Below are 21689 nucleotides of genomic sequence, written 5' to 3'. Positions count from 1 at the left end.
ACTTGAAGCACAAAATTGTGTTTGGATATATGAATGCTGGCAAACCAATGAGAAGGACATCAGAACTTTTTCCATAAATGTGTTTTTTCACTTTTTACTTGATTTGCTTTCTAAAGTGCAACGCCTTTTCTGAGCCCCACTTGTGGGGCCGACTATGCAAACCGTTTTTCCCTGTTGCTCTGGCACAGCGGAAGCATGGTGTATCGTATGCTCTGCTCTCTTCCTGACAAGCTGCCCCCAAGGAGGGCGGGATGTGGCTGTGGAGCTTGTCTCCAGCTACATCTGAGGTGAAGTGCTCAGTGCACTGAAATGATGTTGTGCTTTGTGGCTCAGCAAGATGGATCCCAGCTCTGCTCTGAATAAGCCATTTACTCTGTTACTGCACCCTCCCCCCATATTATTCATAGTTTTTTCCACTCCCAGTTATTTATTTTTCTTCCTAACCTTTTCCTATCCCCAAGCTCTCTTCCCTTCCCTGCCAGCCTCTCATTCTGTATCTGCCTCTCGCTGGCAGTACTGAGCTCCGCAGGCTCAGGACTTCTCCCTTATCCCTCCAGGCCTTTGTTTTTTCTTGTGTCCATTCTGCTTTTCCCCATTTCTCATCTTTTCCTTCTGTTATTTCCTCCCTCCACCTTTACTTGGCATGGCATGTCAAGTCGGTTTAGCTGGGAGTGTGTGCAGGACATTGGAGAAAACCAGAGGAAAGTAAGGGAAAGAATTCTCTAAATGGTTTAAAAAGGGACCTGTGTTTCCAGTACATTTGAAAAAAAAAAAAAAAAAAGGCCGTGAGTACGGAAGTAAAGTATTGAGAACTCTGTTGTTCCGGTGAGCTCCTGTTCATTTTGAATCCTGTCAGCAGGGAAGCTTGCTACAATAATGAGAAATCATTAGCTGCCTTGTTTTATATCCATTGAATATGACCCAATTTTTACAGGAAAATCTGTTGGGACTTCTCCTTTCTCCGCCTTCCCCCTTGCCACAAAAAGAATTTGGAGAAGGGATGGGATACCAAATATTTAAGAAGCCATTTAAAAAGTCCTTCTTTGTTCTTTTCATCAACTCTCTCCCTGTCTTCTTGCCAGCATGTGCAGTAAGTTCCTGTCCCTGAGAGTTTGCACCAAAACCACAGTTTGAACCAGGCTGTGCATAATGGGCGTCTCTGTTAGTTCCCGCCAACTGAAGCTCCCAGCAGTAGATGGAAAATTAGACATACACCGCTGCACAATAAATCTTATTGTAATTCACCCAGCTAGCATCACCACGAACAGGCCTTGAAAAATGTGTCGTGTGTGCTTGAAATCATAGTTGTGCTCCTGCCATTAAGGAACGAAAAAAAACCCTCATAAAAAAAAAAAAGTTTCATTTACTTTTTTGTTATAAAATACTTTTTACTGGTGCCAGCTGGAAGGAAAATGACCCAGTTAGATCTCAAAATTATGATGTAGCTTTAAGTGCTATGTTTAGATTAACTGCCAAAATGTTAGTATAAAGTGGTAGGTGTTTGTGCTGCAGATAATAACTAATGTACTGTTGGTCAAGATAGGCCACTGTTCTGTTATTATTGTATGGATCTTATGACTAAACATTGGAGCAAGCCTAGTGGAACAACAATATTTTACTGTGCCTGGAATACTAGCTTGTCAGAGCTTAATTGGAGTGCCAAGAATCTAATGAATCAGATGGGGAAGACGTCTTTTTGTGTGTGTGTGCTTACTGCAAAGTGAACTGTATTTGTTATAGGTGTTTCCTGGTATGTATTGTCTTAAATACAGTCAGACCCCTCTGGCTGTCAAATGATTATGGTCTTCCAAAGACATTGAAAATGTGTTTTGTTTTTTTTTTTTTTTTCTCCTGATGCTTGGGAGATCGAGTTAAATGTGTTGTATATTTTAAAGGACCCAGCTTACAAGGAAAAATCAAGGTTAAAAGCACTTCAGAACTCAAGTTGTGCTGATGTGTATGACCTTTGGGCCTAGAATTAGCTATTTTTACTCTGTTGATATAAAACATTAACCTCAGTCAAATGTTTCTTGCAAGAAATGAAAACAAAACTGTGATGTTTAAATACACAATCTAGATGTACCTACACCAGTCACCATGAAAAAGTCAACATTTGCTAACAGACACCACATGGTGGATTCTGTGGTATTGCAGTTATTTTTTTTTGAATAGGAGGGGAAGTACCTGTGGGAGAAGAAACATCTGAAGTATCTTGGGTCTGCGTGAGCTCCTAACCTACATTCTGTTGTCATCAGTCTGTTCTTATTTTCCCAGCCCCTTCCACTCCCCCCGTGTGCTGTACCCCAGGCAATCACCATTAGATATTGTTCAGTAATGTTAGGTACCTGTCATCTTGCCCCTGCTCATGACTCCTGTATTACTACTGTGTAGAAAAACTCAGTAAATTATAAGTCATTATTATGACTATTACACTTTTTTTATGTGAGGGAGAGATGAAACATTAACTGAAACAGGAAATACATCTATGTGTTTCTCAGCCTAGTTCTGCTATTCCCAACCCTGGTCTAGGACAGTTGAGAGTCAAGTATGGGACGGTTCTGCTGGACTTTCACGTGGGCCTGGATTAGTGTCCCTGAACCTGTCCTATTAGGAAAAGTTACAGTGGGACTGATTTCAACTCCCTTAGAAATCCTTGGTGTGCTAGATCATGGGAATGGACTCAAGCCAGTGTTGTGAAACAATGAACAGGATGGGTGTCTGTGCGCCCTCACAGAGGGTAGACAAGGGAACAAGAAGATGAAAAATAAATTTGTGATGAAGATCTTAAGCTTGTACTTAGGAGACCTGGCTTCAGTTTCTCCCTCAGTCTTAGAGAATGGGCTTACCTGAGTAAAGTTGCCTTTTGAATGCAAGATGAGCAGAATGAACATATTTTCCATTTCATGGGTTCTTGGAGAGTCAAGTTCTTTTATAACTTTGATGCTGGGATGTTGCCACATAAATGCTATTTAAATAATAATACAGACGCTTTTGAAAATATTTTTATCAAATACTACTTACACTTAATTTGAGGCATGGTTTTGCCTTTTTCTGACTGTGCCAGTGTATAAAGAAGCTTATGCTGTGGTCAGTGTAGTGTTTGGGCTTCCTTTTGATAGCTGATAGGACTTCCACATAAAACTTTGGACTGTTTTTTGGTAGAGGGGTGTCCTGAATAACTTGTAGCTCAACTAATCCTAAGCTAAGGGATGGATATGCTTTTCCCACCTTGCCTAGAGAACAGCAGGTTTGTCAGGGGACGTGCAATAGCAGTGCTGACTAGTAACTTGCTGAGAATTGCTGTTTTCGAAAGCTCTGTTTTGGAAACCATTTTAAATGAAAAGGGTATTACTAGCTGTATAACCAGGCTAAACCGTATGTTCAGAAGGTGCATTAAGCTTGCACTGTTTTTCCATAATTAACTTTCAAGTGATTGTGTTGGCTGTGTAAAACCCAGTACAGAAGTTCTGCAGCTATGGTGCACGGTAGAGAGAGGTGATTGACAGGTTAATATTTATGCTATACTTCAGCTGGAGTCAATAAGATTACTTACTGTTTTAATGTCTGTGGTTTCCGGAACAGATAGGGGAATAACTGAGGATGTTTCAAACAGTTGTATGTGTCAAATAATTATATTACATTGATCTTTTTATGGTAATGTTTTTCTGAACATTCAAAATGACCAAAAATTTATGCAAAATTCTGTCTGCCAAATTCAAAGAACGGTGGGACTTTTCCCAAAGTTGTATTACTGCATATTTGGAAGGAGGATATATTAATACAGCATGGAATAAAACAAATATAAGTAAAAAAGGTTAAAACTCCTTATCTTTTTTCATAACTAATGAGATGTCTGTCCCGTGGAGTACTTATGGATATATTTTGCGTTGCTGGAGTACTGACACTATTAGAGGTAACGTCTTTTGAATTGGGAATGCTGTGGGCAGTGGCATTTTGAATTCACCAAGACATTTAATGTTTATCTAATGTGTTTTCCTAATCACCCCAATGTACTATTAAATATGCTTCAAGTCTTATCGCAAGTTCTCCTGCTTAAATTCATAAAATAAAAACTTAGCATCTTAGCCTTTACTGTACCAGGAAGTGATCAGTGGAATGTTTTAGAAAGCAAGCACTGTTTAAAATAATTTGCTACTTTAATTAGTGTTCAAAAAGAAAATACTTTTAATTAAAATATAGATGCTAAAAATGACATTGCTCTTTTTCAAACCAAGGTGTTTAAAATAGTACCTTGGAAATATGAAAGTTCTTCCTACTTTGAGAGATGTGGCAGAAATATTTGCATAGGTATACAGCAATGACTGACAGGGACAATGTTACCTAAATGGCATGGGGGATTGAATGGTCAGAGTAAAATGGGGTAAGGGTATTGAGGCATTTTTCTACTACAGGGGCTTATAGCCAAAGAGGATCTAAAGCAGTCTTTAATGGACCAACATGGGACTTCTAAATACACCTTTGAACTATTTCCAGAAACATGACGGAATGTGTTTGGTTCAGAATTGCAGCCTGGCAAACTGTAATAGAAAGTATTCATCCTGAAGGTTAATCTTTGGATGTCCTGGTTTGGTGCTGAAGTCCTGACTCCCAAACTGTGAAGAACTATATCCTCCCTGTTTCCACTGACATCACCTGCCACAACTGGCTATGAATTGATGCTAGCGTACTTCCATCACTATGTTGGGTTTTTGGATACATGGTTTAGATTTTTGTTCAGTCCTAACTGAGGAGTAACTTAACGGTTGAGATTTTGTCTATATTTGTTGTGTAGGAGCTTTGAGATGAAATAATTAAAATTCCATGCTGCTTGGTATTTACTTGTTTTTCTTTGTAATGAGAGTCCTTTTTAGGAATTTAAAAGATTTTTTTTTGTTGTTGTTGTCACCTGCTATGTAAGTGGTAATCTCAGTACTTCATTTGTCCATCAGTTGTGGTAGTTTGATACTGTAGTTTTTCTCGGTGTTGCAGAGGTTGCCAGGCCAAAACCTTGACTATAAATAGCTCTAGGTTTGTTGAGATGGGAATGGCATCCAGTCCTGTCAAGAAACAGCTGAGCATCTGGGAGTTTGACATACATACCTATTTTTCTTTTCCTTAGCGACTGTGTGGTATTGGAAAGGCAGCATGTCGGATAAGAATGATATGAATACAGGTACCTCAGTTGGTAAGATTTATGCTCTGATAAATGCTACTATGTATTCTGTGGAACTCCACTGTAGACAACAAGCAATGTTTCCATTGACTGCAACAGTCTTAGAATCTGAACCATAAATAACACCACTGTGAACTCTTCTCATGCATTCACAGCATATAGGATGACCATGGGGAAAAAGATCACCAAGGAAATGCTGTATAGCATGATAGCTACAGAAAACTACACCTGTAACTGAATTTCTTTATAGTCTAAGGAGAAAATGTAGTAATATTCTACTGAAGGTGAATTTATTTCTTAATTACATCCAAGTTTGTCGTTATTTCTGGGCAACATAGACATAGTAGTCCAAACCCGTTTGAACAGTCCTCAGCTTTAGGATTATTTAAAAGCAAAACTTGGTTCATATCTGAAATTGCCTCCAGATCCTAACTGCATAGAGTTAACTCATTTCTTACTCTCATGTTTAGCTTACTAGCATGTAAATTGTAAAGATAACTTACATTAATTGCTGACGTGCTTGTTATCTTCAGATATTCCCACTAATTTCTATGGAATAATGAAATCATGTTTGGGATGGCCAATGATACTATCTCAGGTGTCCTTAAAATCAATTAGTTGAAATTTGATTCGTCTATGTGCTGCCTGTGGATGAGTAAAGGAATGTGGTGGCAGTGACCAGCATGCCTGATGAGGTGCTGCTCGGTTCTGCACTGGAAGAAGCTGTCTGCTGCCTGCCTGACTGCTGTAGCTACTGGAGGTATGAAACTTTACAGCCTTAATCTGGCATTTTACAAAGCTAGGAGGGTGCTGACCAAAATGAGTGTTTTAATTGTTCTTTTACAGACTTAACAGCCTGCTTTCATCTCCTGCACTACCTTTTACTTAGACATATATTGGGGATTCCGTTGGGTCCTACCATTAGTTTCAGTTCTAGGTGATGCATGTTGTCACGAGTTGCACGCTGTGCTGATTAAGCTGCATACTTCACTAATCAAGCTGCAAAGTTAAGTAGGTGAAATTTAATACACTCTACTAATCAAGGTGCATTCTTCATTGAGCAAGCTGAATATTTTAAGTGTAGAGTTTTTATGTACTCTGGTAACTGACTTGGAGGCCTCTTTTGCCTACGTGCATGGTTAGCAAAAAGCCACCACTAGCTATTCCATTACTGACAATGGAAGGAATGTGAGCTTTCACTTTGATACTTGCTTCAGTGGAGCTTAGTGAAGAAGTAATCAAAATTAGCTCCAGTAAGCAAATGACGCTGTTTCACTTTGGTAAGTCTCATTGGATTACACTGGAACACATTCCGTTCCTACCATAGCGCTTCCTACCAATAGCAAGGGTGTGTGTATTCTGTACAACTTTTGCACCTTGATTTGCTCTGCAGATTTCTCATAGAAGTGACTGATCTTTTAAAGACCTCTGATTATGATTTGTCCTTTTTCAAATAATCTTAATTCAGTTTTAATTCTCCTAAGTTCTTCTCAGTCGCATCTCTTCAAACTAACTGACAAAGGTAGAAGAATGCTGTCTTGGTCTCTTTCTCCCTTGCCAATAACAAGCAGAATGTATTGGGAAATGCACAAAACCACAGAGGAAAAAACAGTTGCTGCAGAGAGATTGGAAGAGGCATTATTAAGCAGCGGGACGGAACACATTACACGGGGCCAGCATATCGAAGAACAGCACATTCTAACCATGTTATGGATTAATGGTAAAGTACAGTTAAGAAGACGAAAATTTTTTTAAAGAGGGTTAGGTGAAGCATACAGGTAGGAATTGAAGCTGAAGGTGAAAGAGGAAAGATTGAATAGGAAAAGCTTCAGTAATTACATGAATTTCTATGCTGCATCGGCATGTGATAATACGTTCACGTTGTCTGGCCTTGATGGTCTTCTGGGTCTGATCAATCTGTAAATTCTCCCTCTTTTTGGAAAATGGTGATGAACTCATTAGCTTGTATGGCAGGGAAGAGTTGATTCCTTGGGTCTGAGTCCAGCTGCCACCACCTCCTATGTTGTTGGCTTCACTCTGGGTTTTAACACAGGGACACCTGTGGTCAATGGTATGCAGTGGGATTGTTTGCTGAGGAAAGATTTTGGTCTGTGTGTTTCAGTAGCTTAAAAAATGGCACAAAGGAGGAATATTGGCTCTTTGAAAAAATGCCTGTGATAGCTGCTGTCCATATGGAAACATAGTGAGGAAAGTGAAATGCCTAGACAAAAAAAGGCTTCCTGAATTTAAAAGGTTAAAAAAAAAAAAAAGGAACTGAGGTTGGTGTGAAAACAGACTTTCTTGCAGGGAACTTCAGTGCAGAGTGCTACAGAAAATAACCAGTTTTAACAGAAAGGTTGGGTGCTTGAATTTCCATTCTTTGGAAATGTCTTGCTTTGTGCAGTCTGCATGGAGTGCAGCCCACTCAGCTTTAATTCACCAGCATGTTTTTTATCACTGTGTTAGTGCCTGCTATTTTTGACTTGTATCCTTTGAATCTGACCACTGATGTAGTTTAATCTTAAAGCCATCAGTGATTGAGTGAGTTGGTGTTTTTTTTCTGTTTACTCTTTGTGGAGCAATAAGGACTGTCACAAGGGGTATAGGACTATCATACTCTGGCTTAGAATGATTACTGTACATTATCTTCTTGTCACCTTTTATTTAGGCTTTATCCTCTTGGAGTGCATGGGGAGAGAAATGAAGGATACGTGCTTGTAAGGGTATAACCCCAGCTTCTAAATTGTTAATGTCTGTCAGGCTGCTGGTTTTCCAAGCTATCAACATACTACTTTACATATAGAGAAAAGACTCTGGCTCTTCTGTTAACTTGAATTATCAAGACGTCCTCCAGCTTTACAGTGATTCTGTAAAAAGCTGTTTTACACTTAGAACAAACAAATAACATAAATCATTAAAACTAAACTGGAATTCTCAATAATAAACAGTGTAGTACAGAGCAGTGACTGTGGTGTATTTTTTGGCTTTGTTCACCAACTGATTTGTCCAAAGTAGGATTCCACATTAGTGAGAAATAATCAGTTCTAGTATAACTTTAAATTTTTGTTTGGTGAGCAATGCCAAATGCAATGTGCCACCAGCTCTGTATATCAGGGATTTTTTGTTGGTATGTATAGCATAGGTGTACACAGTAGGGAATCTGATCCAAAACTGAGTTCTTGGATATTCAGCAACTATTGTTACAAGTGACCAATTGCATAGGAAAACTAGATGTATTGAACTTGCTGAGTCTTGCTATTTCTCTTTTGATGTAGGAATTTGTTGTGTGGAGTTTTTTGTTTATAAGGCCCAAAATGCCTGTGGGAATTTTTCCTTGAAAGTTATTGAAGGTAAATTTAGATTCTTAGGATGCTTCACACACAAACTGCAAGGGATGAAAATGTCCATTACGTACCACACAGTGTCAGTGTAAATCCTTGAAGAATAAGTAAACTTTGCAAGATGTAAATTCCACTCAGTAGTGTGCAAGCTGATTACGGCTCAACATTTACATAGGCTCTTTAATTAAGAGTAAAGGTCAATAGGTTAAATAAGTAACTTAATCAGAGAATTATGCAGAAGTGCCACAAATCAAACACATTATACGGCTCTTGAGATCGATATGGTATGCAAATCGATCAGTAAAGTATATGCTGTATGACTTCAAGTACTGAAACATGCAGCATGATTTTGCAAACACAATAGTTAATAGAGTTTGTATCAGTTGACAGCCCAGCAAATTTTTTTGTAATCTTTTTAATCAGTTTTCCTTTGTCATACGTAGTGTTTGATTCCCAGGTAGCTGTTTTAACTTACCTTGAGTGCTGTGCAAAGCTGATGTTTGGGTAAGGAAGTAAAGGAGGGGGTTAAAAGCATGCATGTTGTATAGTTGCCAAAGTTGTGTAAGGGGCAAGGAAAGACAACAAGGCTTCTTTAATAAATTAGGGTGTAGGCCCTCCAGACTATCAAAGGAGCAGGGTCCAGATTCTCTTCTCTGTGGTGGTTTGCTTGGTACTGGGGAAGAGAAGGAGTCTGTTTTTATGGTTCCTACATTCTCATAGTCCATCTGCGCCAACTCTGACCGCTCCATAGGATAGAGGACTGCTGTCTCTTATGAGAGCTGAGGTGAGCCAAAGGGCGGTATGTTCCAACCACAAGCCTTCCCTGTCCCTGTTTGTTTGACAGGGCATGAGTGGTTAGGACCAGATGTTCAGCATGTGGGGGTGAATATAATTCCTGGCACCTCAGTGGACCTCTCCCTGGATCCAGCCACCTTCCTTTTCTTTGAGGCTTGCTTTGCTATTTGTTGGAGTCTTATTGTTCTGCCTCCGTTCCCAAATAGGTGACTGCTGTGAGAGCTCAAACCACTGTTATTATTGATGACATGGTGCAGGAGGAGGATGGTGCAACAGTTTTGAGGGTTGTCGGAGTTCAGAAGAAACTACGCTGTTCTGAAAGCCTCTTAAAGATTGGAATGCATTCCAGATATTTGCAAGTGCTAGCTTTTTCAACTTGTGGGAATAATTTTTATTATCTGATAGGATGCAATAGATTATTAGTGCATACCAGTACATTATCAAGTCAGAAAGGCATTGAGATCAAAAGCTCTGCACCTCTTCAGATCAACAGGAGATGCAGGGATTCAGCAATTATGGAAGAAAAAACAGGCATGGAATAATTTGCCTGTCTTCACAGCAAATATGAAAATGCAGCTTGCATTAGGCCAAACCGTGTTTACACGGTGTTGCTTTTTGACCTCTTGTACATAGTTTCTGTAAGTAGGCACAGTTGTTACAGGAGTAAGGCAGATGGAAATCCCCCCCCATGATCACAGTGTGATGGGCTACTTGGCAAAAAAGCTAGGATTTCCTGTCCATAAGCGCAAATGCAAAAGTCACTGGTACTTAGCAGTGGAAGTGACTCCCTAGTTAGTGCCAAGTGGTATTCTATTGTGCCTCTCTTTTTTTCCCCTCTTCTACAAAAGTAGTGAAAAAGAAAAAGCTATGGCTGAATGTATTCCAAATGGCTGCAGTGTTGCAAAGGCCCATCATATGAGTGGCCAACTTGGTAATGCATTATTACTGAGGAAGAATATTGGAGGCATTTTTTTGTTTTCCCAGATTTATGGAAATGATATGTCTGTCTTTCTGTCATTTTGTCTGTTTCTGTTCTTTCAGTGCTATTTTTGTTTCCAGATGGTGATTACTATGTAGCTACTGTTTATTCTCTATTTTGTTTAACTTTATGTAGTTTGACCAGTCAGAATATTTTCTCTATTTTGGCAGGTTCACACTTAGTTTTTTTTCTAGAAATATGATCTTAAATTTATTTTTAGTTGTAGGATACTGTGTATGGCTTTACATTAAGATTTCTGCTTAGTAAGTAACTCTGTTATCCTACTGTACTGCTACTATTGTTGTTTTTGCTGTGGGGTAAGGCTGTATCATTACAGAACTTCTAGTGTGTTTTCATATATCCCAGCCTCTGCGTTTTGAACAAAACCTTTTCATTTTTTATGCGAAGATTCAGAATTCCAACACACATCTCTGCTTGGAATCATCTTCTGCAACAGTGGGTGGCTTCAATATGTAGGAGTTTGCAAATGCTTATTAGACCTCAACAACTATACTATGGTTTGTTAGAAGTGTCTACAAACACCACTCATGATCTAGCCTTGTTACCTTGGGTGTTTCCTATTTACCTGATTTAAAAAAAAAAGTAAAAAATAAGAAGTCAGAACAGTTTTTATTTTTTTTACTCGATCAGAAAGAAGAGAGTAAAGAAAGTAAGGATGAAGGGGGGGAAGGGGGAATGGACAGTTCCAAATTACACATGGAAATGAAGCCTTAAGAAATTAATAGAATAGGCTATGTTCAATATATATCCCATGTTCTAGCTAAAATGGATTTTAACTGAAGGGGGGGGAGGGCAAAAAAAAAATCCACAAAAACCTCAAGTACCTATAGCTGTGAAACCAGTGCAGCACTGAATTTGGTTTGCTAAGCCATGGCTGGAATAATGGCTGAATGCTTTCATCCTGGCCTATTGTATGTATTCTTGGTGCATTTTTGTCAACATTCAAACTGTTTCGTGTGTATGTGTGAACTGCAATTGCACCTTTGCAGCCATTGTAAACATAGTGTTGTTTCATGAAGTATTGTGAAGAACTTGGGTGGGCAAAACAGGCTCTACCATCAGCTGCTACTCCCTCACTTATTGCTCTTCTGAAATTCTCATCATTTCTGGAGGCAAGAAGTGAAGAATTCTTTTATCCTTGCCATATCTCTCCCTTTTTACTTTGTCTGTGAATATCTCAAAATGAGATCTGAATGTGAATCCTAGAAAGGATAAAGTGGTAGGAAGAAATTCATCTGAATATATTTAGAGGCTCGTGATTTCCAGTTCAATCTCCGAGTCTGATAATGGTCTACCTTAAGATTTCTAAATGTTCATGTTTGGCAGTGCTAGAGTCTACTGATAATATGTTAAAAAATGTTCCTCCCCAGTCTAGCTACCTGCATATTAAGACACTGGCAAAATGTCTGAGATCATATCTAAGAGTGCACTCTTGTGACTTGCTACCCAGTCTTGCTTCACTCAAAGCTGGGGGTGTGTTCTTCACATGTCTTCTAGCAGATCTGTTCATAAAGACATTATGATTTTCAAGATTAAAACAGAACTCAGAAGTAGGTAGTTTTATCAAGTTTTCTGTTTTGTTGCTTACATTTGGTAGAGTTCAAGTAGTGTTTGGAATTGGCTGGAATGACATATATATATGTATAGTAATGGACTTAATCCAAACGTACTCATAGGAGTCACATTCAGAAATCTTCTCCTTCCTCCTCTTCATATAAAAGCTTCTTGGTAAATTCTTGTTTACTATATTTTGGTCATATACGTGTTGCCTGACTATTGCCTTGGCTAGTTAAGAGGGATGAGGGAGGAGACCACCACTTGGACATCTTAGCTTATGATGTTTGTTGCTCTGAGGACCCCAGGAATTGACTAATGGAGGAGCAAACTATCCAGGGTTCCTTCTCTTTGCATGTGCACATGGTTGTACAGCTAGTGAGTTTGCACCTGTGGTGTTTTATTCGCATACAATACTTTCATTCTTCAACCCTATTTATCCACTTCAGTTTCTCTACTTGGTTCTTAACATGTGAATATTTTTGTTTATTGCATAGCCACATTTTAAAGTTATAATATTCTGGCTTTGCTGGAGGTACCATAGAATTAATTACTTTGGCTTTCATTATTAATAGAAGGTAGAATCAATAAGTCTCTCTGGCATTCAGTCTACATAAAATTTTATTAGAAAGGGCTGTCTGGAAGGAGCTGCCTCTTTGAGCTGAAAATGTTCTATTTAAAAGGTTGTAGTGGGACAGTAAGTAAAACTAATATTTTAATGTGACATCTATATTGTTTAACCAGTGTAACTCATGTTTCTGTTACTAATATAAATTCTAAGTCCAGCAGAAGAACACAAGTGTGTTGCATTATGTAAATGATGTATAGGGTACGTATTGTCAAGAAAAAAATGAAATGGATATTGAGTTGCTAGCCCCAAGGCAAGGATTACCAGCTGTCCTTCAGTTCCATAAAGTAGTCACTAACAGGAGCAGTTTCTATGATTCTCAGCACTACTATCACTTAACTCTTCCAGTGTATGAATCCTTTATTGAATAGAAATGAAAATATTAAGTCAATGTTTCAAAGCCTTTTTTTCTTTTTAAAAATAAAATGAGAGTACTTGTGTAAGTCTGTGGGTTTTTTTGTTTTATGGTTATTAAACTAATACACTGTAGGCTATTTAGTTACATTAGTAACTGAAAAATGCAATAGGAACATGAACGTGTTATCGCAGCTGATCTGTAATACTTCAGGTGTGTAAGATACTGTGTATCTCATTATTATTTAGCCCCCTGAGGTATACTGAGGTCTTCACAGAAGACACAATCGTTGATAAATAGCAAGTGATAATCATCTCAAGCTCTGGTCCCGCAATTTGCTATAGGAGCAGTACTTCCATCTGTGCTGAGCCTTATCTGCTTCAAGGTTTCAGTCATATAAAGAGCTCTCTGCAGGAGGATGACTGGATTCAATAGTTCGTTGTTCTCAGATAGATCCCTATCTTGGTAGAGCTTCTTCCGCACCCAGGGCCTGTGACCGAGCCACAACACAACTGGCAAACATTGTTCTGTAAAGGGATGTGGGAGTTTCTGCAGGGAGGTGGGCACAGGCACATTCTAGTAGTTGCTGTTTGTGCATACTCCCTCTCTGCAACAGAGGAGTATTTTGTCACAATAAGCTTGAGTTCCATTTTTTGAAGAAATACTGTGGACTGTGTTTAATGAGGACCCATGTAATCAGGACACCTGTGTTCCCAGTATGTTGCCCAGGGAACCAATTTAGCCTAATGACAGTGAATGACATTTACCGCTGCTTAAACTACTGCTTAATTTAAACAATAGTGCATTAGCAATATTTAACTTAATGGGGATGTATTGGGTTTATGCCAGTGGGTTAAGTAATGTTTAACTAGGTGTTAAATAGGTAATAATAGAATAATACTTTGACTTGCATAGTGCCAATACATAGTACCTGAGAATCTGTAAGCAGTAAGGTATTGTATCTTACACTGTCCCTTTTGAAAGGGGGAGTATTTTCTGCATTTTCCAGAGGCACAGAAAAGTTAAATCTGTTCAGTTTGTCCTCAGGTTAACATCTAGACCGCGATATATTGATACTACCTGTGGGTGCAGTTGTGAGTACAGTATACCTGTTTCTCCATAGCCTGTGCCTGACATAAATTTTTGCCCCCTTACTTAAATATTGTATCTCGCTTCACTGTGTTAGTTGGATGACAATCCTCCCTCTTTCAATTGAAAAAAGATGGGAAAGAAAAGCTCCTGAAGATGGTATAAATACACAACATGGCTCTGTTCTCCACAAGCAGTGAGATCCAGCTGAAAATTTTCAAACGTTTGTATAACATGCAATATTGAAGAGTTATTGGACATTATTTATGTTCAAACATAAGGAGAATACAGAGTCCCATGGCAGCAGGCTCCAGGTTGATAAGGGAAGCGTGTTTAGAAGTTAGAGATGACTTATCATTATTTCCCCATTGTGATCCCCAGATATAACTGTACCACATACGTCATCGTGAAAATTATCTAGTATAACAAGAAGCTGAAATAACAATATTCACATCTAGATACCTGCAAAATTCTAGACTCTTTTATGCTGGAGACTTGGATTTGTCAAAGATGTGTGGTGATCTGTCTGTAATTCCTGCTGTAAGCTTCTCTGCATGTGTGGTTTAATTGCGTGTATACCAAGGATTCAAGGCCCAGCTCTAACAGCATAGCTATTTAATATGGACTGTGGTTGCTGAAGAAGACCTGTGATAAAAGTCTGTACTGACATAAGGTTAAAAAATCACAGGCAGATACAGGATCCTTGTGAGAAGTTTGTAAGTAGTTTAAGTGTTCCAGAGGATAAAAAGCCAGCAAGGAAACGTGTAGGGTCCTCATGGGAAAAGAAGGGGAGGCTGGCCAGGGGCTTGTTGGGAAAAGCTGGGCAGAGCCTGGGTTGGTGGGGCTGGCAGAAGCTGGCACCACAGCTGTGCTGAGGACAACTTGCAGGAGCTGGGGAGGCAGATCCTTGCCAGTAAAGACTCTGCAGCCGCCTTACTCGGGTGGTGAGCAGCAATGCTTGCTTACCTTCATAGCTGTTAAATTCTAGCTATGTTTGGCGCATGTTAACCAACAAATAATTGCACTGTATTTCTCAGTTACATAGACTCTGCTTGCAGAGCCTCTTCATGCCTGGTTAACAGTGCTCGAACAAGTGATACTGGCTTCAAAACATCCATTAGACACATTCAATTCAAACCTAGTTTATCTAGGCAGGGCTATCCTAGCTGTGTAAAACCTTTTACGTGAACGTGAGCATTTGTGCGAAGATGATTTAAGTTCCAGTCTTATTTTACTCAGATTGACTCTTCAGTGCCTCTATAAATGTTACTGTTATCAGATTACTATGTCAGTACAGTAATTCAATGGAATTAGGGATCTCCCAGTACTGTTACTCTTTCTTTTCTGTCTACTGATATTAATCCAATGGTCTTTGAAGCTAGTATCCTGCTGAAATGATGATCAGAAGTGATTTGGATGCTGCATCTTCTGTATAATTGTGATATGAATGACATATAATATGGTAAATATGCCATGCTTGTACATATAATATTTATACCATATATAAAAGCAAATGCATACATGAAAATGCACAACTACAGAAATGCAAATTAAAATATATATATGTACTTAAAATTTTATGTTTTCACCAAGAATATGTATGTGCTAAACTTTTGCAATGTTGAAATATAGCCAACCAGAAATATTTTAGCAACTGTTCTATATCTGGATATTTTGCTTTCTAAAAGATTAATTATCAGGTTATGCTCTGCCTTAATTTTGGGTAACAGGCTGCTTGACTGTTAGTAGTCTGGCTGGAATTTTACTGCTGGAATTTTGTAGCATTTCAAATGGAGATAAAGTCTCTGCAGGTATTTGCAGTGAAACAGGATTTGGACTAATAGCATCTCTCATTTAATAATTACTATGAAAAATAAGGAATCTTCCAAAGTCTTTGCAATGAAGGTATTTATTGTGGTGTAGGAGCCGCTAAGAGAAACGTATTGTGTTAAGAGGAAAGCTTTTGAGAGACGAGAAATGGAATTATGTACCTTCAGTAGAAGCCAAGTGTTCCCGAAAACGTAGCCTTACTATATTTGTCGTGTTTTAATGTGTCATCCCCCCATGATAACATGTGAGAATGGGAGGAGTTGTATCATTTGTTTCATGCTGATTTTTAGATTGTTTTGCTTTTTTTTTGTCGTCTCCATAAATAGTCTATACAGGTAGTTCATAATTTACAAATGGTGGCTCCTTGTGTCAGCTAAAGTGTGTTTTGTTGCACTTTAAAGAGTAAATTAATTAGGCATTTTGTCAAGCTTAGTTGTTCTCTTCTACAAAAAAAAAAAAAAGAGCCTTGGGGTGGTGGCAGGCAGTGTTTAGTCTCGGTGAAAGGACTGACTTTTCCTGGGCAAGAATCCCCTTGTCTTCAGTGAGGGTAACATAAATCTCCAGACTTTGAAAATGTATTTACATTACATCAAGACATCAAGTTCTGTCTCTGCCCAAGCAAACAGGGTCTGTATAGGGAAACCTGTAGAAACTCAGCAGAAAAAGAATTCATCCTTCTGAAAGCCTGTCAGACAATAGCTGCTTCAACAATTTATGATCTGGGGTAGCATGCTCTTTAAATGAGAGGATAACAGTTGGAACCATAGCTCTTGCAGTGATGGATCCAAGCCCATTCTCTGTGGCTTCTGTCAAATCAATTCACTGGAATTCACCAGCGGCTGGCAGAGAGTCCGTGTTCTTTCACTGGAGGCAGAGTAGGAGCTTGTTGCTGTGATGCTTATACATGACTTATAGACAAGTTTGGGCAAGAACAGTTACTGCACCTAAACATGACTGGTTCGAATACAGGAGTAGGTTTTAATCTGCACAGAACGTGAAGTTTATTAATGCCTATTTGTCATAAACGTACCTAAAGTAAAGGTCAGTTAAGGCCAACTGGGTTGGATTTTTGGTAATTGAACAGGGTATGAAGACACCAGTAACACCTTTCGACTAAAGTGATGCAGCTACCTCTGAAGGAAAGCAGGCTGTGTTATGGTCCTGACTGAACTTGATATGAGCATCTGTAGCCTGCTTTTCTGTAGATATACACACACAATGTTTAATATATATTGATATATATACATATATAGTATGCTTTATATATATCATGTTTAATATGACTCAAATATATATTAATACTGATATACATGACATTTGTATAAAAATATAATGCATAAATATGCATATGTACAGAAAGACGAACAAAAAGATATATGTACTTAAAATTGTTTTCACCAAGAGTGTAAGCACGTTATCCTCGTGCAATGTTAAAAATGTGTGTATATATAAATATAACACAAAATATGTATAATGTAAATATTTATGAACAATTGACAGGTCAACTTTTTTGTATTTGTTCACGAAAATCTTTACAACCAAAATTTTTGTTTACAAACAAAATAGGAAATCTTTGAGGATTACTTTCTACTTAAATAACTCAAAGCAGCTTTGTTGAAAGCAATAACTCTAGCCACATTAGCCAACTTATTCACAGTCTGCATGAGTGTATGTAATGGTACTGAATGTAGTTATTCCCGCCCTTAAAAGGGTTTCTGGGTTTGACCAGAAATAGCACATCTTATCGTTCTCCAAAAGTTGCATTAATTTTCCAATTTAAGGCTGGCATATGAGAAGTTTGTTGGGCAGGTAAGTTTGCTATGTCAAATTATACATCAGAGTTCAATGAGGTTAAGGGAGTGTGGAATCGGTCACCACACTACTGACAGATAAGACAGGTACACTTATGATTTCATAAAACCTTTCAAAACCTACCTTTTGCTTTTGGATGAAAAGGCTGGATAGGGTGCTGTGGGTGACCTGGTTAACTGATAGTATTTTTGTAGAGGGTTTTAGATCTTTTGTATTTTCTTTTCATAGTATTTAATGTGAAAACTATTTGCATGTGGTGAAAGAATGAAAGACCCTTCGTATTACGTTATATTGTTTAATAAGCCATAGCTTGTTTATGACTTAGGAGAATGTGGACTCTACTAAAATCAACAACAAGACTTCCACTGCCAGTACAGGACTTTGTGTTGAGGCCTTTGTACTATCTTATAATAGGAAGAGGAGTTGGCAAGTATTAACCTGTAATTGTAGAGAATATGTATAGGTCCACATAGGAGAGCTGTAAGACAGGGTCAGGGTTTGTGCTAATAACGGGAGCCAAGCAGAAAGGAGCTGAGTGGAGAGGAGAACACAGACATAGCTAAGCAATGGGATCCTGTTCTTTTATCCTTCTTGAAGCAAAGAGTCAAGGAAGAAAAGACAAAAATGAATAAGAGGCTGCTGTTTGCTCTGCTTATGCTACGTATATTTGTAAACATGCCTGGTAATATCCTGGATCTTAACAGGGAGAAGGAAGGCTGTTGTCCTGTCTCGGCTTAGTGAGGTATTAGGAAATGCCTTCTTCCTGGCATAACTTCTTTCCTGGTATCTTATACTAGCATGCATTTTTTCAAACAATTTATAGGCTGTTTAAGACAGCAGGTGAAACACTCTTCTTATTCACAATGACAGTGCATAGAGATTTCTTCTGCTGTCATGTGCCACAGATAACTCCTGGTCTTCTACATATATTTCTGGAGTTCATTCAGCCCTGAATCTGTAGACACAGAAACAGTGCTTGCTGCCTATGTTTTGCAGTAACTTCTACAGCATCACAGCTTCCTTTGAAAAATAAAATAAATTCATTAGGATTTCTTTCTGCTTAACTTTTTAATGTTTACCATAAATACTGAAATCAGAAACACACCCCTTTAAGGAAATATTTCTTAATTTGTGATTAAAAATCCAGGTAATTCCTGTTGGTTTCAAGCATACCTAATTGAAGATAACTTTAAGGAACAAAATTTCAATGAACATTTAAATCTAAAATCACTGTAAGCCTGTGAGCAGAATCCCTCCCTCCCCATCCCCCTGGAATGCCTGAAAAGAGCAGTCATGTTCTGGGTCTTCATGCCAGAACAGTATTCAGTTTCCAGGGTCAGTTTGGTCTAGGACGGGCTGGCCCTGTTTGTTGCATCTGGTCTGCTTTGGGGGCCCCATGGGGCTTTCATCAATCTTTTGCTCCTTTTTGCTCACTTTTTTTGCCATCATGATCTTGCCATTCACTCTTTATCTATTCCCTTTGCTTTTCTGTACTAGCTCTCTCCCCTTTGTCTTGCTTTTAAATTTCTTAATTGTGTAGGGTTTTTTTATTTTTATATTTTGATAGTGGCATCCTTTTTTGCTTTAACTCAATAACAATTGGACAGTTACTTTCAGTGTGTGTGGGGAAGATCCTGATGAAAACTTTAAATGAAAAAATACAGTAAAACAAAATGCAAACTTAAATAAAACACTGAAATGCTCTACAAAGGAGCCAGAAGAGTCTCAGTTGTCTCAGTGAAGTGACCACTGTAACAGTGACATCTGGGATCTGGTTTCAGGTTCTTACAAGTATCATTACATGGTGTCTGTGATTTTGTGAACACCAACCCAGTTTTGTGGCTTGTCTTGAGAGAAGCTTGCTCTGGGCCTTAGTAGGTTCCTTTTTGCTAACTATGTTTCAACGTTTAGCATATGTGGCTATTTATATCTATCGTAGGTACACATGAGAGTTCTGCATACCTGGGAAGATGCTCAGCTCCTCTTCCTGTTCTAGCATGAGCAGACAAGGAATCTTACCACACAGCAGGGCAGAGTCCCTTCTGCCTGGTCTATAGCTGGTGAGAGCGGATCAACCTGAATGTACACCTAAAATAGTTGACAATCTGAATCAACAGCAGTTTTCACAGCCACTGTGTTTTCAAAGAGGGAACAATAATATTTAACAAAATAAATAAAACACCGTATTTTTGGTGTGAGGATGTGGAAGAATATAATGAAAACTCCCAACCCCCATCTGGAAGTTCATGGGCACAAAGGTAGTCAAAGGAGAAGGAAACAAAGGAGGAAAGTGAGTTTGAAATGCCTTTGGTACCATAGCCTTTGAATAAAAATCTCTCAGACCAAAGGAAAAATGTGTCAGTTGTTAGGGTTTATTTCAGTTGTTTTCCTTCTCTGCTCCATTTGGCTCCAACCTCCTAAGAGGAATACAGGCGGATGTCTCTACCTGTACCACGTCTTTTTTTCCGCTTGCCAGGGCAGACTTCTTGGATTGTTCTGCTAAATGTTTTTGCAAAAATAACTGTTTTGGGGATGATAAAGGACATAGTCTTGCTAGGTTCATTTTTGTCCACTGCTTTCCTCACACTTTATTTTTAGGAAGTCTTGGAAGGGATGCATGACAATGGAGATAAATAAACATTTCAAACACAGGCCTGATCCAATTTTTTTCTGAAGTCAGTGAAGTTCTTTCCATCCCCGCCAGTGGGTTTTGGACTGAGATGAAGAGGAGGAAAGAAAATTAATTCAACTGTTTTTTTTTAAACACCAAGCATATCTGTTTTAATGTAAATCAGATATTTTCCTGATAGGTTTGGGGGCTTGGAGGGGTGTATGAGCACAGGGGACTAATCCAACTAACATACGAAGATTGCCTCATCTACAAATAAACTTTGACAGAAGAGAGGAAAAAATAATGGACAGTAGGAAGAGGGATGAAGATGAATATATGGTATAAGGAAAAATCATTTGCTTCATGAAAAGCTGAACTTAAGGGAACTTACAGCTGGTATTCATAGTGGAGAATTTTTTGGTTAACAAGATTGACGTTTTAATAAACTGATCTTAATTAACAGTACTTTGAAATTCTGAGTTGTACGCACCCTATCTCAAAACACTAGAACCAGTGGCTTTTTAAATAATTTGCTGCTTGTGGGTGATCTCTTTTTGAAACAAACCCAGACCCTCCAGCCACAATTTATTTTTTATTTCAAAAATGGTTTTTACTAGCAAATTTTGCTTTGGTTCAAGAGAATTATAAATCATTATTACACAGCCAGACACTTCAAACATTTTGTAAGAGCTTTGTGCCCAATGAAGCATCAAAGGCAGTGCTGAAATTCATGATTACAGCATGGGTGCACGTCCATTCATTAATACATTAAAGTTCGGGACTCTAATGTTATTAATAGGATTTCCGGATTGTCATGCATTTCTCCCTTAGAAAAGGTGGCTCTTCCTGCCAGACAAAGCGAAAGGATGGTTATTTAATAAAGCCAATTTATAGAAACTTTTTTGGTAGGCATTTTAGGGCTGTAGAACTTAGAATGAGATTTCTTGGGGGCTTTTCTGCTGTTATTTATTCACCAAAGACAGGCTTATTTTTTGTTTCCCTTCCTTCTCCCACACTGTATTTGTCGTCTTCTCTCTTTTCCTATGCAGATTACAGGCAATTATCAATAGATATTTTTTCTGACCTCCTTCATTTCTGATGCTAAATTGTACTCAGGGATCATAAATCTTTGTCTGTCACTCTAATAAGCTCTGAAGAATGGGGAGATGTAATATGGAACAATATACTTTTCAATGTACTTCAAACATAAGATAGCTCTTAAAGGCTCTGCTGTATTCAGATCTCTTGTATTAAACACCGCACAAATCCATAGTAAGAGATAGCTCCTGTCCTTCAGCATTTACAACCTATGTAAATGAGACAACAGAATAAATGAACTGCTGCCCATTTTTTACAGCTGGGGACCTAAGACTCAGAAAGATTAAGTGATTTGTTTAAATTGTGCATCAAGTCTGTGCCAGAACTGAGAAATGACTCTCTCCTGAGATCCCACCTACTTATTTCTTTTCAAAATCAATGTCAATAAGTGTGAAAAGTAAGA

At 38.4% G+C, this 21689-nt stretch overlaps 1 protein-coding gene across 4 annotated transcripts in view; it reads left to right on the top strand.

Moving 5' to 3' along the window:
• SOX6 (SRY-box transcription factor 6) overlaps positions 1–21689 on the top strand; it is a 484589-nt gene that overhangs the window by 394236 nt on the left and 68664 nt on the right. The gene's annotated exons all lie outside the window — the stretch shown is intronic.

This window comes from Anser brachyrhynchus, assembly GCF_964034855.1.
Source record: "Anser brachyrhynchus genome assembly, chromosome: 5".
Taxonomy (NCBI): domain Eukaryota; kingdom Metazoa; phylum Chordata; class Aves; order Anseriformes; family Anatidae; genus Anser; species Anser brachyrhynchus.
The sequence above is the reverse complement of the archived record's forward strand: the minus strand, read 5'-3'. Positions and strand labels throughout refer to the sequence as shown.